Genomic DNA, 20,234 nt, shown 5'->3' with positions numbered 1-20,234 from the left:
GTACCCTCAGAGCCTAGACTGGAACCTGGCAAGTATCTGGAATTCAGTAAACACCTGAAGGAATCAAGGGACCGGCCTGAGGTCCTTCCCCACCCTTCAGTCTGAGCGCTCTCACCTGTTAGTTAACCTTCAGCTCTGCCCAAACTGAGTCTGGAGACTGTAGCCTGAAGTAGACTGCTGTCTGTACTGTATTACTTCAGGGTTTACAGGGCAGGGCCCCCTGACACCCATTCAGAGACCCTCTGTCTTTTATTTCATGGTAATTCTTTATCCCTTGGCTCTTAAAAGCTTATCTTTGCAAAAAAGCTCTAGTGAAAATGTTCTTGAGAGGCAATTAAATCTCCTGTGGTCAACACTTTCACTGTCAGGCTGATGTGAAGAGATCACAGACGTTTTATGGAAGTGGGGTGAGGCCAGAGGTGGGGGGGAACAGTCGGAGGACTCCTGAGGGGGGAGCTGAAACGCACAGAGGTCTGGTTGTCTGGCCAAAGGGAGCTACTGATCTGTCATCAGTTGATCTACTCCTCGAGACTCCTTCCTTCCTAATCACCTAGCTCATCAGAGAAGATGGTGGTAAGAGGAAAGCATTTCTTTGGCATCCAGTGGGACTGCCATCCCCATGTATGTGACAAAGCACACAAAGTGTTCATGAACCACTGTGACACTCTCTCCATCCCAACCCCCTACTACACCTGAATATGCTTTCTAGCCACAGCGGTGAGCAGCTAACTCAGGCTGGACTGCCAGAACACCACATCCTTCCAGGTACGCCGCCTTTGTTCTAAGGTAGGTACACGATCTAAGCATGGCCATTAATGGTCCTTTTCAGAATTAATAGGGATGGTGTCACTTGGACTATCCAGTTACATCGGCAAATAAGTTTCCCATTGTGCAAGCTCATTTGAGTTGGGTTTCTCACACTTGGAATGGAATGAGCATCATTAACATAACGTCATTACTACCTACAGGCCTCACCTGCTTTTACAGGAATTGGAGAAGCATCTGTCCAGTGAGCTGACCACTGATTTCTACTGGAGAAACTCTTTATTGAACATATAATACACACAGGACAGACTATATCAGCACACCAAAGAGTTTATGGTTCTCCAGATTTGCACAATCCTATTTCTTTCTCCTATGGAAAGCAAGATAAACCTCCCATGGTCCCAGAATCTTATCTTTGGCCTAGACTCTTAGCCAAACAAAAGTCCTAGGGAACATCCCTAGAGAGTGGACACAAGACAGTTTCTAAGGTCACATCTTACCCAGTTAAACGCCAAGCCACATACTTAATGCAATGTGTCAGGAGTGCGGTTTAGAGCCTCAGTCTCCGGTGCCAAGACTGAGGCCTTAGAGAATGAAAACCAGCCATGGCTGCTGGCTCAGATCACTAAGCCACCTCTCACACTAAAAATACCCACCCAAGAAGACCAAAGTTTTCTTTTGTAAGGTTGATAAAAAATATCATCACCTTTGACTCAGGGAACACTTGGTGCATTTACAATATTTCCATCAACATTATCTCACTGGGATTTTCAGAGCAACCTAGGAGGTATTACAGTTCCTATTTTCTGAATAAGACAACAAAGGCTTTCCAAAGCTACCATGTGCCCAAGGTCACAAAGCTAGTTAGTGGCAGACCCAGGACTTAAACTCAGGCCTTTCACTTAAGGATTCATGCTTTTCTCATTCTGCTTCCAAAGGAATAAGCACCTCAGATACTTGACACCTGATACCAAAAAAAAAAAAAAAAAGATTTTAAACAAATATTAGATGTATAGATTAAAGGTCCACATTCTATCTAGAAAGGAAAAAAATTAACCTACAGCTTTCAAAACTCAAATTAGTGTCAGTCCTATTTATACTCCTATTATGAAATTATGAACTCTTAACTTTTTCCATTTTCATTAAGACTTTGTTATAGTGGTTAATGCTTTTCAGTTTGTTTTGATAATTTGCTTGCTTTATATGCTTTTAACAGTGAGTCCATCTTAGTCTTTTTCAATTTTGATAGTTGAAAGTAACAAACAGCAATTAAGTAGTCATTCTTCATTTAAAATCATAAATACGTCCTCATTTTGTTGACATGTTTATTGCGCTAATCGAATTAGCTATTTCAGAGACAGTCTTGGTGCCATGGACAAATCAGCTGGCTAAAGAGAACGGTCTAGCCCACTGAACCTGAGCTTTGAGATCAGATAAACTTCGATTCTGATCACAGCCACCCCTTCTGTGTGACCTTGGCCGAGATACTTAGCAGCTCTGAAGCTCCTATTTTTAATTGGTTAAGAATGGATGAATGTTTACCGTGCAGAATTGTCATGAAGATTAAATGAGCACACAAATGCGTAAATATTCAATAAAAGCGAGTTTCTTCCCTTTAAAGATCACCAATATGTTTCACCATTTATAGTCAACCGTAGAAGCTAAAAAACAACAGCGCAAGCAATATTTTGATTTTATATCCTGTCATCATTTCTACTAATAAAAGGCACCACTCCAGATGCACGCGAACCATTATTTTACTATCACATCACCCGTGAAAGGGACAGGCAAAACACTCCTGACAGAACAGGAACATGTGGCCTGCTATTCAAGTGAGAAATGGCCATACAAAACAACTGCTTATCTCTGAGTTGACAAGATACTCCATATGCTTTTTGGCAATTGCATTTATTTATTTATTTATTTTTTTTTTTTTTACAACTCCTCTAAAATTATGGCCAGTTAAGAATCTCTCTTCTGGCTTTAATTTGGAAACCACCCAAGACTTATTTAAAGAACAAACTCAGCCAAATCTAACTCAGAGTAAAGGTATTTTGAAGAAATTGGAGAAAACAATGGACTTGATTATGAGCAGCTAGATTCCACTTAACCGTTTAAGTTCAGCGTTGGATGTCAAGGACACACAGAAATACCTGCATATAAATTACTGGCCATGAAGCTGCTGGGAGATAAAATGGTAGTTATTAACTTTCTTCAATGAGAAAAGAAAAAGCACTCATTTTACACTTTCTAAAATTACATTTACATCAATGCATCATACATGTTTACTGAAAGTTTTGTTACAGAATTATTTTTCTATTCTAAGTGAAATTTATAATTTGACATAGAAGAATCTTCAGAGATTTCATCAAACCTATTAATATTAAGACTCACATCTTCATTTCCTGTGTATGTGTACCTATATATTTATATGCTAAAGATGCTTATATTTAATATGTATCAAGCATATACATTACTGGATAAAACGTACCATTGACATATAAAGTATTTCAGTTCATCTCTGATCACTAAAAACATCTAATACCTACTAACAGGAAAAACAAAACAAATCTCAGTATAGTCTTTAGAATTAGCTTCATGGCTTTAAGCATAGATCTTACTTAGAGTTTAGATTTGCTTATCTTCACAAACCCAAGTATCTTTTTTATAAAGATGAAGATACTGGCTTAGAGTTTAAAAAAAAGAAAAAGAAAAAGCGTTATCACAAACTGGTTTAATTTGCTACCCACACACAGTTAGAAAGTAAATACCAACAGAGTTAAGCCATACTAAAGGGATCTTTTACCAGTCACTGGGTTCCAAACCTCTTTATAGAGTCCTGGTTCAGAAACGAAGTCTTTATGATTCCTCATGTTCAAATCAGCTGTCCCAGCCACTCCTTTATTCCTACACTGCCTCGTGATAAAGTGAAATGCCAGTAAGTGCTCATTTAAATAATTCTGTCTCCAGTCATCTGGTGGTGGATGTTGTCGCTCAGGGTGGGGTCACGGCTGAGACCGAGAGGCTGGCACTGCCCACCGCTACCCATGTGTGGGAAGCTCACCGACCACTAGCATCTCTGCAGCTGACACCATCATCAAACCTCATTAGTGTCGGCCCTATTGTGCATATGATTTCATGACAGCAAACAGCACCAAGTCTACCAAGTCTACACACACAAACTTGATATCCCAGCAGCAAGTCTTCCTAGTCCCTGAGTTGTAGCCCCTGGGCCCTCCCGCCCAGGGAAGTCCCGACAGACAGGCTCTTAGTCTGTGCAGGATTTATGCAGAACGGATCATCTCCAAACCTGGTGGCCTAAGTCTAGCAAAGTTGTTTAATATGTTAAGTCTAGCCTAGTATTAACAAAAAGAGCCCTAGCCTAACTGCATTTCCACCATAAATCAGGCTCTAAAGTAGAGGTCTGGGTTAAGATAAAGAAAGGATATTTACCCAAGGCAGACTGTGAATCTCCACAAGGACGACAAATACCAAGCACCTGGTTAAAGCTTTTCACGCATTTGAGGCAATAGGTGTCTGCAAGCCTCCTTTGCATCGCCGGTGTTTGGGGAGTGAAAACCAACTTAAGAAATCTAAATTCCACTGTCATTTACTCATCATACCACTTCAGAAGTGCTACTCACTGCCGCTCATCATCTATAAAATGGAAACAGCTATCATCTCCCTACTCTGTTAGGAAGGCATTTGTGAACGAATCAACCACAAAGCAAGTATGAATTTATTAGTGTCTTATAATGTCTTCCCTATCTGATAGTCTTAACTGTACCGGAATATCTACAACCAAGAAAGTGTTCTTAACGTAAAACATTTAAACTGATATTTATGTCCTCTTCCTCTCAAAAAACTTCTCCCTCAATACTTTGAAGCATTTCTGCCAAAGGTATTTGCACGTTTTGCTTCCCTATCTGCTACTTTGTAATAATCACGGGGGAAGAACCTCACCTTTCTGTCAGAGGGAACTGCCCTGATTAAGAGGTCGTTGAGCCTTATGTATCTGTACATTCTCTTTTTAAAAACTCATTGTTGAAGTTAATATATATGCACTCAGAAAAAATGGAAAACACAAAGAAAAAAAAAATTAAATTAAATCGTCCAGTCTCCCACCAGAGATAATCACTGTTAACATTTTGGTAGATATCCTTGTCCAATTATTTATACAGATACGGATTTGAGAGGAAACAGGGAGACAATAATAATTGATTCCCCAAATGCTCTCAAATCTAGTATTTACCATCTTACAAATAAAAACTCTGTAAAGGTGGGGTACATACATTGTAAAGTGTATCCTTGTTCCAAAAATGTTTAAAAAAAAGGAAAAACAATTTATCTTAGTTTTAAAGAAACATGACATTTTTTCCACATGGTATCACACTGAACATACTGTTTGTAATTCAATTTTTCAAGTAATATGTTGTGAGCATTTTCCCATGTAAAAATGCTCCTCCAGGTCAGAAGTTCTAGAATTTCCCCGGCATCATTTAAATGGCTATATAGCCTTAGGCTAGGGAGCGGGACACAGGTGAATATCATCTTTGGCTGGCCCGGCCTTTTACAGGATTTTACCAGGTGGCTCAAATTCACACAATATATGGAGTACTTGTGAAATCAGATACCTAAGACAACAAGAAAGTTACACCTCTCCTGACCAAGGCTGTTACTGCAAGGATAAAATTAATCATTTCTGGAATGAGCTTTGAGAAGTTCAAAGTGCTCTATAAATGTAATGCAGTCCTTCCATCGGCTGAAGGAAGGCATCCAGGGGTGTCTTGACTCTATTCTCCTTCAGGATGGTTGCCCCAACAAGATAGGGCTATATTTAAGACTTCATAATAGCTCAGCAGAAGATATTTCTAAGTGAGCCTCTCAAGGGGCACACCTCATGTGGTGTGGGTAAGAAGAGCGTTAGTTCATATTGGGCCCAACGGTGCTAATACCTGTAATATGTCCTGGGAACCAGAAAATCTCGCTCACAGAACCCAAGGTTGTTTCGGGGTGGCCGGCCACAGAAGGTGATGGAGGCACGCTGGGGCCTGCCTGGCAGATCATTTCTCTAAGACGACCCTGCCCGGGCCGCCCTGACTCTAGGTGCATATGACTGACCTGACCAGTAGCTCAGAGATAAGCAGTACGAAGAGGGCATTAATAAAAAAATAAAATAAAATAAAGAAAAGGGCATTAAAAATTTACAAAAGAAGCTTCAGAGAGTATTTTTCTCATTCAGGTCACAGCTTCAGCGTATTGAACTGTGAGTTGGGGGAGAAAAGGGAAAGAGGGCTCACAACATTAGCAATACCACTCCCCTGGGGAAGCCAACTCAGCAAGCTTGCCAAGGAAGCCCGTTTTTTTCTTTAAGACTCTGAAGACTCAACACCCTTAGTCCACCACCGTATGAAACTGCCCCTTTCTCTTACCTTGTTCAAACAGCTCCCCGTGAAGGAAGACCGTCTCCATGAAAAAGTTCAAATTAGGAAGAGAAATCAGCCTTCCACAGCCTCCACCACCGACCTCTGCGCAGGGAAATGGCTCCGGGCTTTACCTGCGCTCCCTCAGCACGTGCATACAAAGAGCAACAGGCCCAATCAATTATCTTCATCGCTGGGGGCGGGGTCTTAAAGGAAAAGGAGCTCCAAAAAGGGCGCCTAGAGGGTGTGCGGGAAGAAGCAGTTTTCTCTTTGCCTTGGTGGGACACAGGGTTGGTCATTCAATTTATTATCCAAAGCAGGACGCTTTCGAGAGTGAAAAGGTATGCCACCAATAATTACAGGACAGTAACATAAACCAGGACGGTCCAGATTACATATGGCTCCCTTACTGTTAGGCCATGTATTAATATGTTTGAGTCTCACAAAGATAATGCTAAGTGAAATTATTCAGACACAAAAGAATACATACACAATTCCATTTTAATAAAGTTCAAAAAGATGCAAAACTTATCCATTGGGTCGAGTCTACCTCAGGCGAAGGGGCGAGAAGAAGAGGGGAGGGGCATGTCAGGGGCTTTGGAGAGTCTGTGAATACTCAATTTCCTGACCTGGGGGGTGGTGTATGGATTTTGTGATAATTCATTGAGCTGTACTGTTATGATATGTGCTCTTCTCTGTATGTCCTATTTTAGTTTTAGAAATTTATTAAAAAGGAAGCCTTAGGATTTGATTGTACATATGCCTATATATATATATCTATCTCCATATCTTTACAGCTACAGCTGTAACTATGGAGATATCTTTCTTTTACGGCTACTTTCGTATCAGCTGAGTCGCTTTTCTCCCTGCCTATGGGACTGGGGAGGTACAGGTAAAAGAGCTGTGATGTTCAAACAATTCAGGGTTATCATTTTGAACCCAGGGAAAGAGACCTTGGTTCTGGATCAACTAATTTACTAAACTGTAACAACGCAGATCTTAATAGCACTATAAATGCTGTCCTTAAATTGTTTACAAACAAATACAAATTATGTCATCTGAGTCTCACCCCAATGTAGTTTTATTTCACAAGTGAAGAAATAGAGACTTAGAAAGAGGGGGTCACTTGTTAAAGGCGATACTAGGATTTGGCCCCAGATGTGATGGGTTCCAACACCTGTGCCCGTCACCATGCTGTCTTTTTGTGTTTTTAGGACTCCTGGTTTCTACTCATCTAAATCCCAGCCCTTGTGCAGGACTCTGGATTGACATCTAAAGCTACAATTAGGAGAAACTGAACAGTCAACCTAGAGGACTGAGAAACATCAGCACAATGTGAAAGGTCCATTCTTAGCAAGCCTGGGCAAGTGACAGCGTGCAGTGCCCACCGGTCTCCACGCACCCCTGACAATGGAGATGCTCACTTCCTCTGGGGTGAGGGAGCCCCTCCGGGTGGGGGCCTCCCTCTCCTCAGGGCCAGGCACATGGGTCTGCACCACCCATCACCCCTCAGCTCAAGGTCCCTGCCCACCTCTGTGGCTTCCTGGTGCTCCCAATACCACCTCACTCCCACAGAGGGCAACCAAAGCATCCCCTGCCTGGGCAAGAAAAGCACAGGGCAATCCCCCTCCCCGAAATCCCATGCACTCGTTTTACACAAAGTGAAAATTTTGTAGATTCATTTAACGTTTGAAGATGTTCCATCGGGACAGTGCATTTTAGTCCTACCCAAATTTTCAGTGACCTAATTTTGACTCAGATCCAAAATTTTCCAACTGTGAGGTGGCCAGACACTTATGCTCTGGACAGGAAAGATATTACAAAGTCACAAATTCTTCTCACTGCTGCTACAACAACATACAGTACACCTGATACCCACAGACGCTGTGGATGAAAGGCTGCCTTGACAGTTTCTAATAACGAAACCTATCAACTTTGCTTTGACCACTGACATTACAGGATATACCAGGCTTTTGACCGATCACAGAAATCAAATGTATTCTCTTCCCTTCTCTGGGAACATATAAGCTCCAATTCTTCTGCAGACATGATTCCTTGCCTTAGTATAGTAGTATTAACAAGATATATCCAGCTTAGTTTCTTGCCCAAGGAAAGAAAGAGGTTGGTTGGGTTTCAAAGTCTATAAAAGGGGTGGGAAGAGGAAGATGCCTCAAAGTCTTCTTTCCTGTGGGATGAGGGATCTGTGGGTAGAAGGCTGACATCCTCCCAGGGCTCTGGAACCAGGTCATCTGTTATCTCACTGGGAACAGTCAGCTCCAGATATCAGGGCCAGATCCTCCCTCCGTGCTAATGCATAGGACTGAGGGGCAGGGAGGGGCAGGGGTGGGGGAGGGGGCGGTGAGATCCAAGATCTGAGAGTGACCAGAAACGGCAGCCCCAGACCCCATCTGACACACAGAAGTTTCTGTCTGCCTCAGACTTTGAAAAATACTTGTCAACATAGAAAATCAGGAAATTTCATCTACGCTTCTGTATTTACAGCCTCTCTTGAAACTCTTGGGTCTTGAGTTTCTTCTTAGCAATGACTGGCTGGCGCTGGGGAGCAGGTGTGCCCTGTGGCTGGGGCACCTGTTCTCCCGTTTGCCACAGTCCCCAGCACGCCTAGTGTCTCTTACCCTCGCCTGTCTCATCCCAGTGTCATCTGCCTGGCCATGTGATCATCAGGGCTTGAGATCTCTGACCTAGAGAGAGAGGGGTTGAAGAGATGAGGGGTTTGGAGAGCCTGTGAGGAAGTCCTACTGCTTTGCTGAAAAGCAGGTGATGTGGCTCTCAGCGGGGGCAGAGGCCAGAAGACCACTGGGGTGAAAGCATGACCGTCCCCGCGGGGCATGGTTGGACTTGCCACCCAAGATGTCAGCCACGTGGGGCTGGGGGTGCTCCACTCCCACCCCTACAGACTGGTTATGTCTTCCAAATGTTAATTGAAATAAGTGCAGTCCCAACAAGGCCTACGCAGGACTCTTTTAGTGGGGTGTGCTGTTCTGGGTTCCAGCTCTCAGAATTACTCATGTGGGCCAACCACGGAACACAAGATCACTTCAGACAACACCCGTATCTCTCCCGCACCGAGGACAAGCCCCGAAGCCAAGATGTCTGTGTCCCTGAATGCCAACACGGGTGGACGGAGTCTCTCACCCCCTCACTCAGGACAGACGTCCCCAGGGGACAGGCACAGCAGGCCAGATAAGAACTCAATCCCCCGGCCAGCGGTCCCCAAGATAAATCACTCTGCTAACCAGAGAAGATTTACCAGGCAGGATCCACAGAGTGAAGTCCACGTTCATCACCACAGGGAGCAGCCAGATATGATTTCTAGGATGTCTGACAAACGTGGGGTTCCAGCTCCAGGGGAGGACTTAGCGGCGCTCCCGCCTATGCCACTGGCAGCCTGTCAGTCACTGGGTCCGGCGCGGATTCTATCACCAGCTCAAATTTTATGCTCTGCCTGTCTGTCTGGTTTGCCTGTCAGTCACCCGAGAGCCTCGTCTGACATTTAGAAATGCCCAGTGTCAAACTACTTCTCCTCATTGCATTATGCAGTGAGTGTTGAGATAAAAGGGCCCTGGATGGGTTCCATTCTAAAATTTCAATTCAGAAAGGAACCATCACCAACATAGCAGTGCTCCAGGAGCTGAAAAGATGAAACATGAATGTATCATCTCTGAATGAGAAGTGGCTCCCCATCATCAGTCCACTGCTTGCGGTGACAGCTCCAGCAAGAGCCCCGTGTGTGACAGCTATGGAATGGGTCGCACTGATGTGCACAGAGCTATGAGGGTGAGCACTAGTTTCTCACAATCGGACCTTAAAACTGCCTTCTCTGTGTGTCTGAACAAATACTCTTTCTTCCCTTTAAAAACTACTTTGACATCCCAGTCCTGGGAGGAACTCGCATTACTTTTTGGTCTGGTGGTTCTCAAACTTTGACCTGGTAAAAATTCCAATGTCAAAGCACAGGGAACTATAGTCATTACCTTGTAGTAATGAAAAAGAATATGAAAAGGAATATATGTACGTATATGGTTGACTAAAACATTATGCTGTATGCCAGAAATTGACACAACATTGTAAACTGACTATACTTCAATTTGAAAAAAAAAAACCTGCACTCCAGACCATCCCAGTTAAACCAGAACCTCTGGGACTTAGGCATCAGTATTTTTAAAAATCTTTCATGATTGTGGTATGCTAAATACCAGCCTGGTTCTCCCTCTCTTTTCAAATTCCAAATTTTTCTCCATTCATCTCTCAGAATTGGCTTTCAAAACTAATTTCCCTCCCTCTTGTTATTGCCCAAACCATTGCTACATTATTTGGAAATGAGCTTGACTTGTGAAAAACAGAGGCGGTACATTTCACTTGGTAGGAGCCCCAGAGATTCAAAGATGAGCTTTTCTAGACCGCATCGTTTCAGAATCAAATTAGCTTGTGGCCTCTGCCAAGAATCTCACGCAATGAAGGAAAGAATTCTTCCATTGAAATTACAGTTCTCTTCACAGAATAACACCCCAGAGATACTGAGGAGAAAATCAGCTCAGTGGCCATAGTGACAACTTGTGACTCAACATGATGGAAAAGAAACAAGGTGTCTCATACCCTCCCCATACCCTGTCCCCAGAAACAAAAGAGCTGAAATCTGGGCCAACCAAAACTGCATGGAAAGTTGGAACGTATTATGGAAACTGTTTCTTTTCTCTCTGACCAGTGGACTCAGATGACTACATGCTCTGATATTCTGACTCTCCCATCTCTCCGCTGGGCTCTGCAGAAAAATATTTTCAACAGTGCTGCATTCTAGTGAGAGGTTTGTGTATCTGTTATGCCTTGCAGCCTTGTCCATGGTCTTAGCCATTGTAGGGTTGCCACCATGTTGATACAAAGGGCTGTTGTACTCTGGGAAGGAGATACTGCCATGCAGTGGGAAACAAGGATAATAAAACCCTTCAATCAACCTCCCAAGGTCATAGAAGAAGGGAGAGGTCACCTGTGCCACATGGAGTGGTACAAAGGCACATGCTTTGGAACCAGACAAACATGAGTCTGGCCCTGTCACTTACTCGTTGGCTGACCTCAGGGAAAGTACTTAATTTCTTTGTGTTTCAGATTCCTCATCTGAAAAGGGGATTGCAGCATCTAGCTCAGGGGGCTACCGGAAGTGCGAGATGAGAGACTCTACTGTGGAGCACCTAACAAGGGCTCAGCCACGTGGCCCTGGACGGGTAGTGCTCGTTCTCTTTCGCTGGAGAGACTGGGAAAGCCAACAGGCAATGCCATCTTGTGGTCCAAGGATCCAAGATTTGAGTTTGCCTGGTTTGGAATTCAAGTGCACCATCCCACACCAGCATAAACAGAGGCTCTGAGAGTTGACCAGACTGGCGATGTGTCAGGCCTAAAATACATGAGGGAGAATTCCTCATCCGGAGTCCTACCAATCACCCATGCTGGGTGATTTTTCACACCTTGCTCCTCAACTATGAGTTTGAGTGGGCTCATTATCAAGGTTCATGGAACAGATACTTGCTTCCTTTCCTATAAATTATCAGCATTATCTATTTCCAACCCCACCTTTTTAAATATATAGTTCCTTCTCCCCTGATTCCCAGAAATGGCGTAAAAAATAATTGCATTTTCCCTCATGTGACATAGGTTCTCAGCATGGTTCTTGTGGTCTTTTTAACAACTGTAGAAATAAAACTGCTCCACTGAAGGGAAAGCCAGTAGGTATGGAGAAAGTTCACTTGATTTATATGCTGACATTCTGAAAACAAGCAATGATTATGACCCAATACTCCATCCTGGAATGTTTCAGTTCCGTGCTCAAGTTGGGTCAATTATCAGATTCTACCTATTAATGCCAACCTAGGAGGACTGTCTCCTAAAAACGCTTAAGTCATTATGAGACAAGCTTCAAGACTAATGCTGTCAACAATATCCCTCCTGGTAGAGACGGCTCCCTGGGACAGAGGGGATGGGGTCCCAGACACTCATTCAGGGACTTGAGAAGAACCTTTTTCAGTTTCCAACTCTGTAGACAATATGAGCTTTTCTGTAGTCACAGCTATCTATACGTCACGTGCCAGCTTCTTATGCAATCCACTGCCCCTGAGTATTTATCAAATATTCCTGAGCAATAGTAACAACTGCATATAAAAAGTTTTAGCTTTTCCTTTCATTTTCACCATACGACACAATTATAGATTCTCTTTGCTTCAGTTTCATCCAGTTGGGTTTCTGTCACAGGAGCTTTTGGTGACTGACTCGTATACTGTCAACACCATTCCAGTGGAGGCCAAGGTCTTGTATTATAAGCATTTTCTAACTCTTTGCCTAAGGGGCTTCCCTAGCCACAGAGGCTTGCTAAGCCCTCAAATGGAATAGACTGGAAGTATTAGGGAGTTAATGATCCAGGGAGTAGATTTAAACAAGATTGAAGGGAATTGGTGGCTAAATATCCAATTCCTTCCCCTCAGAACAACTCTGAGGCATGATGTACAATCTCCGAGGCCCCGAGCAGGACTGAGTCTCAGCTGCCCACAGGGGTCACCTGCTTTCCATCCTGGGCTGGCTTCCCTTACCTTCCCTGCCTCACTTCCAGACTCCCCAACCAATGCTTCTTAAAGTCACCTTCTAAATAAACTACTTGTACTCCAACCTTTCCTCAAAATATGCTTGTGCTCAGTCCAGCCTAAGACACAGACACGTGTAATGAGAACAGAACAGTTTACCATTACAACCGGAGTTTCTTCACGCCTTTATTCAACATCAAGTTTTTGAGGGTTCACTATGTAGCTGGACCTGTCCCAACAGTTAACAAGCCAGACACCATTGCTTTCTCATTAAATTTATAGTCTAGCAGGGGAGACAGACATAACAAGGATTTAATTGACGGATGCTATGAAGACGATGTGCAGAACATAACCACATATTTAACAAGACTTCTCTACATCTGGGGAAAAGAGTTCCCTCAGGAAGCAGCTCTTCGCCAAGGGCTAAAGCATGGGTGGGAGTGAGCGGCGTAAAGAGTGGGCACAACCATGTCCCAGGCAGAGGAAACAGCATGTATAACCCTGAGGCTTAAGGAAACAGCGCTGCTGAGTGAAGGTAAATGTGGCTGCAGCACCAAAAATATCCTATACTCTCTTCAACTCCCTTGTGAATTATCATATTGGGCAGAGGACCCTAAAGAAACTGAAAGGACCATTTAATTTTATTTGGGAGTTACAAACTCAACACACTATTAATTCACTCATCTAATGACTTATCAGTTCGGCCTGTTTGGTCCAGCCCTCAAAAGTTTGGTTACTTTTAAACTCCATTTACCAACGTGAAATCTGGAAGTTGTCCGAAAGTAAAATCCATTGGCTGCAAGGAAAGTGTAACTTCAGTGGAGGCACATTGGTTCAGACTGGTTGGACTACTAGTCCTTCCTTAGAAAATGTGTTTGGGAATGTGTGTTTGAGAACTACTCTTCAATCTTTGATCTGGTGGCGGTGGGGGTGTGGGGAGTGGGGCGGTTTGGAGAAATGAGAGAAAAGGGGGATGATTAATCTATTTCCTACTGTTTCATGGGTCCCAGAGATCACCTCCATATTCGGAGATTCACTAGGATTTGCGGAACTCAGTGTATAGCTGTACCCTTGGCTAGATTTATCACAGCCGTGTAGTAAGAATATACAGCTGGACCATAATAGAAAAAGACACAAGCAAAGAAATCAATGCCAGGCTTCCTTCTGCCTTCTCCCTCCTGTGAAGGGGTAGACTTGAACGAGCTCCTTTTTCTAGCAACGAAAAATGCAATAATGTGTGATGCTTCTGCCCAGGGATCCCATTAGAGATTCAGCACACATGGCCTTCAGTGGGGTCTGGTCACATGGACACCCTCTGCCAGCACATACCATGAGCCTAGATTCCCAGAAGCAAGCAGGTGTTTGGCATAATCACACTGTACCAACAGTGTGGGCACAGTGGACCACCCATCTCTTAAAGGAATGAGTCAAGTGCCAAATTCCCAAAGGCCAACCTTGCAAGCAGACCCTTCTAGAGAAGACCTCAAGACTGTGATGATAACTGCATATCTACCACCCCTGGAAATAAGAAACTATGAAACAAATATTTTTTCCCCCTATTTTCAGCATCCTATGATCAACAGAGAAAGACACACAACTTCAGAGGAAGTTTTATAGGAATTCCTCTTCTGCAGCAGCTTGGTCCTGAGTGGTTTGGAAATGTTAGTATTAAATAGCGCAGGTGTAGTCTAGATGCCTCCAGGTATACAGGTGTTGAAGCCAGTCTTAGCCCAGCTGTAAGAACAGACCAACCAAAAAACTTATTTTGTAAGTCCCCAATAGACAATACAAATGGGCTATACTTAATGATTGCTTTCATTTGAAAAGCACATTAAAAATTGAGATCATCTCTTTTCCTGTCTCCCAATGGCAAGAAACTGCTTAGAATAAAAGTGAAGATTTCAGCAAGGAAGCCGACTTATCCAGTGACATAAAATCCATTTACAACAAACATAAAGCATGTTTTCAGCAATAATTTACGTACCTGAAATGAGAGAAATTGGAAACCCATCAGCATAGCCTAAAAAAATGGTCTTCTTCATTGTAACTCTTTTATAGCCAAAGTGACCTTTCTTAGTGCCAAGGCAGCATATTTATAGGATGCTATTTTCTCATGTAATTCACTGTCATATTACATTTTCATAAATATTTCTGAAAGGTAGATCAGCTGCATATAATAATAACCATAAATACTAAACTGTATCCTTGAAAAAGCAATGTAAAAATATTAAATTTTGCAAAGAGAGAATCATTCATAGTTTCACACACCTATTTTACTAGCATATTATCTTTTAGTCTCTGTCCACAAGCATATATATTTTATGAAGTTACAATCATAGTGTACTTCTATTTTCAGATTGTTCAACATACAACAAATGTTTTCCATGTTTGTCTATAGATGTCAAGATGTGTTATCATTCCATTTCATTATTTGCTATAGATTTATTTTTAATATTTTTTTTATTAAAAGTTCTCAATCAGTGCAATCTAGATACATTGTTTAAAATCAAATGGTCAAGAAATGAGTTGCAACAAAATGTCATGGTCACCTGCCTTACCACATCCCAGCTGTTGTCATTCCCCAGTAGCAACCATTTTTATTTAAATGTTCCTGTTTAAGTTTTCTACTGATTGTCTTTGTTTCACTAAATAACATAGTTGTTATTTCTCAAATTACTGATTTTACATAGTATCTATTAGTTGCTACTTTTAGTTTCTTTATTAGGTTTCTTTGTATTTAGATACTATACTTATTCATTTCTTCTTGCATCTACTACAAGTAGTATTTTTCTTAATTTCTCACTCTGTGAGAATGAAGAGTTATGAGTGCCCTTATCCTTCCCTTCATCTCTCTTCCCCAACTTCCAATTCTGAACTTCTTGCTCATATTTACATTTTTATAGTGTAAGATTAGTATCTTTTACATGTTGTTTTATATCCATGACTGTCGTCCATGCTTTGCGTATAGCTTAATTCTAAAAGTTGAAATCAATAAACAGTATCTATACAATGATGAGTCCATAAATACTGTTTATTCTTAGAGCTAAATGGTATGGTTTGATTATATTTCCTTTCCATGCAGGTCTTCGTTTTTCCTTGAGTTTCTAGTTGCCTTTGTTTTCCTACTTGCAATATTTATCTGATTCACCTCCTTATATTATCTAAAGAATCAAAGGGAGTAATATATTTGTGGAATCTCTTTCTCATACCTGTGCCTACTCTCTAATACCTTCTTCCTAAAGCAATCTTTTCTCCTACTTCAATCATGACTAATTGCTACCAGTCAGTTAGTACAACCTAGTGTTGTCCTGGGACTCTCCTTCATTATACTCCTGGGTCAGAATCTCACCTTCCCTTTTTGTTTTTTCTTCCTCTTAGGACATATCTGAAAATACCTGTACCCTACCCGCATGCCTGCCAGATAATTTTGCTGGACAGAGAACTCTAAATTGAAAAACTTTACTCAAAAACATAAAGTTTTACCCCATGAACAAATTGCATCCCTTGTTGCAAATCAATCAATGTAATATATCACATCAACAAGAGAAAGGACAAAAACCACATGATCATCTCCATAGATGCAGAGAAAGCATTTGATAAAATTCAACACCCATTTATGATAAAAACTCTCGCCAAAGTGGGTATAGAGGGAACATATCTCAACATAATAAAAGCTATATATGACAAACCTACAGCCAGCATAGTACTCAATGGTGAAAAACTTGAAAGCTTCCCACTAAAATCTGGGACAAGACAAGGCTACCCACTATCACCACTCCTATTCAACATAGTCCTGGAAGTCCTAGCCACAGCAGTCAGGCAAGAGAAAGAAATAAAAGGGATCCAAACTGGAAAAGAAGAGGTAAAAGTGTCACTAAATGCCGATAACATGATACTATATGTAGAAAACCCTAAAAGGTCCACACAAAAACTACCAGAACTAATCGAAGAAGTCAGCAAGGTAGCAGGTTACAAGATTAATGGTCAAAAACCAGTTGCATTTCTTTACACTAACGATGAATCAACAGGAAAAGAAAGTAAAGAAACAATCCCCTTTAAAATAGCACCCAAAGTAATAAAATAACTAGGAATAAATCTAACCAAGGAGGTGAAAGAATTATACATGGAAAACTATAAACCACTGATGAAGGAAATTAAAGAAGACTTAAAAAAATGGAAAGATATCCCATGCTACTGGATTGGAAGAATCAATACTGTTAAAATGGTCATACTGACCAAGGCAATCTACAGATTTAATGCAATCCCTATCAGATTTCACAGAACTAGAACAAATCATAATAAAATATATATGGAACCATAAAAGACCTAGAATTGCCAAAGCATTACTGAAGAGAAAGAAAGAGGCTGGAGGAATAACTCTCCCAGACTTCAGACAATACTATAGAGCTACAGTCATCAAGACAGCATGGTATTGGTACAAAAACAGACATATGGATCAATGGTACAGAATACAGAGCCCAGAAATGAACCCACAAATTTTGGTCAACTAATCTTCAACAAAGGAGGCAAGAATATACAATGGAATAAAGACAGCCTCTTCAGCAAATGGTGTTGGGAAAACTGGACAGCAGTATGTAAATCAATGAAGCTAGAATGCTCCTTTATACCATATACAAAAGTAAACTCAAAATGGATCAAAGACTTAAACATAAGACAAGATACAATAAACCTCCTAGAAGAAAATATAGGCAAAACATTATCTGACATACATCTCAAAAATGCTCCCCTAGGGCAGTCTACCCAAGCAATAGAAATAAAAGCAAGAATAAACAAATGGGACCTAATGAAACTTACAAGCTTCTGCACAGCAAAGTAAACTGTAAGTAAAACAAAAAGACAACCGACAGAACGGGAAAAAATTTTTGCAAATGATGAAACCGACAAAGGCTTGATCTCCAGAATATATAAGCAGCTCATATGACTCAATAAGAAAAAAAACAAACAACCCAATCCAAAAATGGGCAGAAGACCTAAACAAGCAAATCTCCAAGGAAGAAATACAAATGATCAATAGGCACATGAGAAAATGCTCAATATCACTAATTATCAGAGAAATGCAAATCAAACGTATGATGACGTATCACCTCACACCAGCCAGAATGGCCATCATTCAAAAGTCCACAAATGACAAATGCTGGAGAAGCTGTGAAGAAAAGGGAACCCTCCTACATTGCTGGTGGGAATGCAGTTCAGTGCAGCCACTGTGGAAAACAGTATGGAGATTCCTCAAAAGACTAGGAATAGACTTACCATATGACCCAGAAATCCTGCTCCTGGGCATATATCCAGAAGGAACCCGACTTCAAAATGACACCTGCACCCCAATGTTCATAGCAGCACTATTTACAATAGTCAAGACATGGAAACAACCTAAATGTCCACCAGCAGATGACTGGATAAAGAAGATTTGGTATATTTATACAATGGAATACTATTCAGCCATAAAACCCAACAACATAATGCCATTTGCAGCAACATGGATGTTCCTGGAGAACGTCATTCTAAAGTGAAGTAAGCCAGAAAGAGAAAGAAAAATACCATATGAGATCACTCCTATGTGGAACCTAAAAAAAAAGAACATAAATACAAAACAGAAACAGACAGACAGACATAGAACAAAAACTCGTGGTTGCCAAGTGGGCGGGGGATGGGAAGGGACAAACTGGGATCTCAAAATTTGTAGATACTGACAGGCATATGCAGAATAGATAAACAAGATTATACTGTATAGCACAGGGAAATATATACAAGATCTTGTGGTAGCGCATAGTGAAAAAAAAATGTGACAATGAATATATGTATGTTCATGCATAATTAAAAATTGTGCTCTACACCGGAATTTGATACATTGTAAAATGACTATAACTGAATAAAAAATGTTAAAAGAAAAAGAAAAATTTCACTCAAAAACATGAAGTTTTACCCCATGAACAAATTGCATCCCTTGTTGCTATGATTCTTTTTCCTTTGTAGATGGCCTGCTTTTTTTGTTTATTTTGTTATTTTCTCCACCAAGAAGCTCATAAAAGCTTCCATTTATTCCAGGTATTCAGAAATTTCTGAAACTGAATATTTTCTCTATAGATCATGCTTTATTCAGTTGTGCTGGACATTCAGTGAATCCTTTCACTCTGGTCCTTCAGTTTTCCAAATTATCCCAAAATATTTCTTTGATAAGCTTCTTCTTTCTCTTTTCTTTGTTCTTGTCCTCATCCTCCTAGATCTATTCTCTATGCCTTATTTTTTCTCTCATATTTTCCATGACTGTATGTCTTTACTCTACTTTGCCTCAACATTATCTTTCACACTTTCAGTATTTTTTAAAATTTCAGTAGTCACATTTTAAACATTTTGTTGTTTGTTCATTTTTTAGAGTATCTTGTTTTATGGATGCAGCATCTACTCACATTTTCCTGAACATCAATTTTAAAAATCTCTTACTATTTGACTTATTTGTTTTCTGTGAAGTCATTTTTTCTGTCTATTCATTTTTCTTTCTTTTTTTTCATTTTTCAAACTTTCTTCAAATATCTGGTGATCCTTTATTATTCATAATTAAGACTCAAGCAATAAAAAGCTGAAAGTTACTTCATACCCATCAGGATGGCTACTATCAAAAAATCAGAAAATAACAAATGTCAGTGAGGAGGTGGAGAAATTAGAACCCTTGTGCACTGTTGGTGGGAATATAAAATGATGCACCTGGAATGGAAAACAGCATGTGGCTCTTCAAAAAAGATTTAAATAGAATTGCCATATGATACACAATCACAATTCTGTGATTATACCCAAAAGAATCAAAAGCAGAGTCTTGAAAAATCACCTGTCCATTCATGTTCACAGCAGCATCACTCACAATAGCTAAAAGATGAAAGCAAATCAACTGTCCATTAGTGGGTGAAAGGATAAAGAAAATGTAATATACAAGACAATGGAGTATTACTCAACCCTTAAAAAGGAAGGGAAGTCTGACACAGGTTTCACCATGAATGAATCTTGAGGCACTATACACAGTGAAATAAGCTAGTCACAGAAAGACAAATACTGTATGATTCCACTTATATAAGGTATCTAGAACAATCAAATGATAAAGAATCGTGGTTGCTACAGGCTGAGGGGAGAAGGGAAATGTGATTGTTGTTTAAAGGGTACAGAGTTTCAGTTTTGCAAGATGAAAAAGTTCTGGAGATGGTTGCACAACAAGGTGAATGTACTTAATAATACTGAGCTGTGCATTTCAAAATGGTTAATATGGTTAAAATCAACTTACAGGAAGCTGCAGCAGACGCACTGGGATCCTGCCCAGTATTTCTCAGTAATTACCATTTCAGCCCACACTGGCAGGATTCCAAACAGATTTGAGTGTAACAGTTCATGACAATTTTATCAATCGGGGATGTGGTAAACAGCAATATTAATATAGTACATTCATAGTAAC

General features: G+C 40.9%; 1 protein-coding gene and 1 long non-coding RNA gene across 11 annotated transcripts in view; both read right to left on the bottom strand.

Annotated features, from left to right (window-relative positions):
- RYR3 (ryanodine receptor 3) overlaps positions 1-20,234 on the bottom strand; it is a 499,181-nt gene that overhangs the window by 406,391 nt on the left and 72,556 nt on the right. The gene's annotated exons all lie outside the window — the stretch shown is intronic.
- Positions 8,089-18,560, bottom strand: LOC116664164. Its single transcript, XR_004320529.1, has 3 exons — positions 18,414-18,560; positions 15,995-15,997; positions 8,089-8,101 (listed from the first exon to the last, which is right to left on the bottom strand). It is a non-coding gene; the product is annotated as an uncharacterized LOC116664164 (long non-coding RNA).

Source organism: Camelus ferus, chromosome 6, assembly GCF_009834535.1.
Source record: "Camelus ferus isolate YT-003-E chromosome 6, BCGSAC_Cfer_1.0, whole genome shotgun sequence".
Classification (NCBI taxonomy): domain Eukaryota; kingdom Metazoa; phylum Chordata; class Mammalia; order Artiodactyla; family Camelidae; genus Camelus; species Camelus ferus.
Note: the sequence above shows the minus strand (reverse complement) of the source record. Positions and strands in the feature narration are given on the sequence as shown.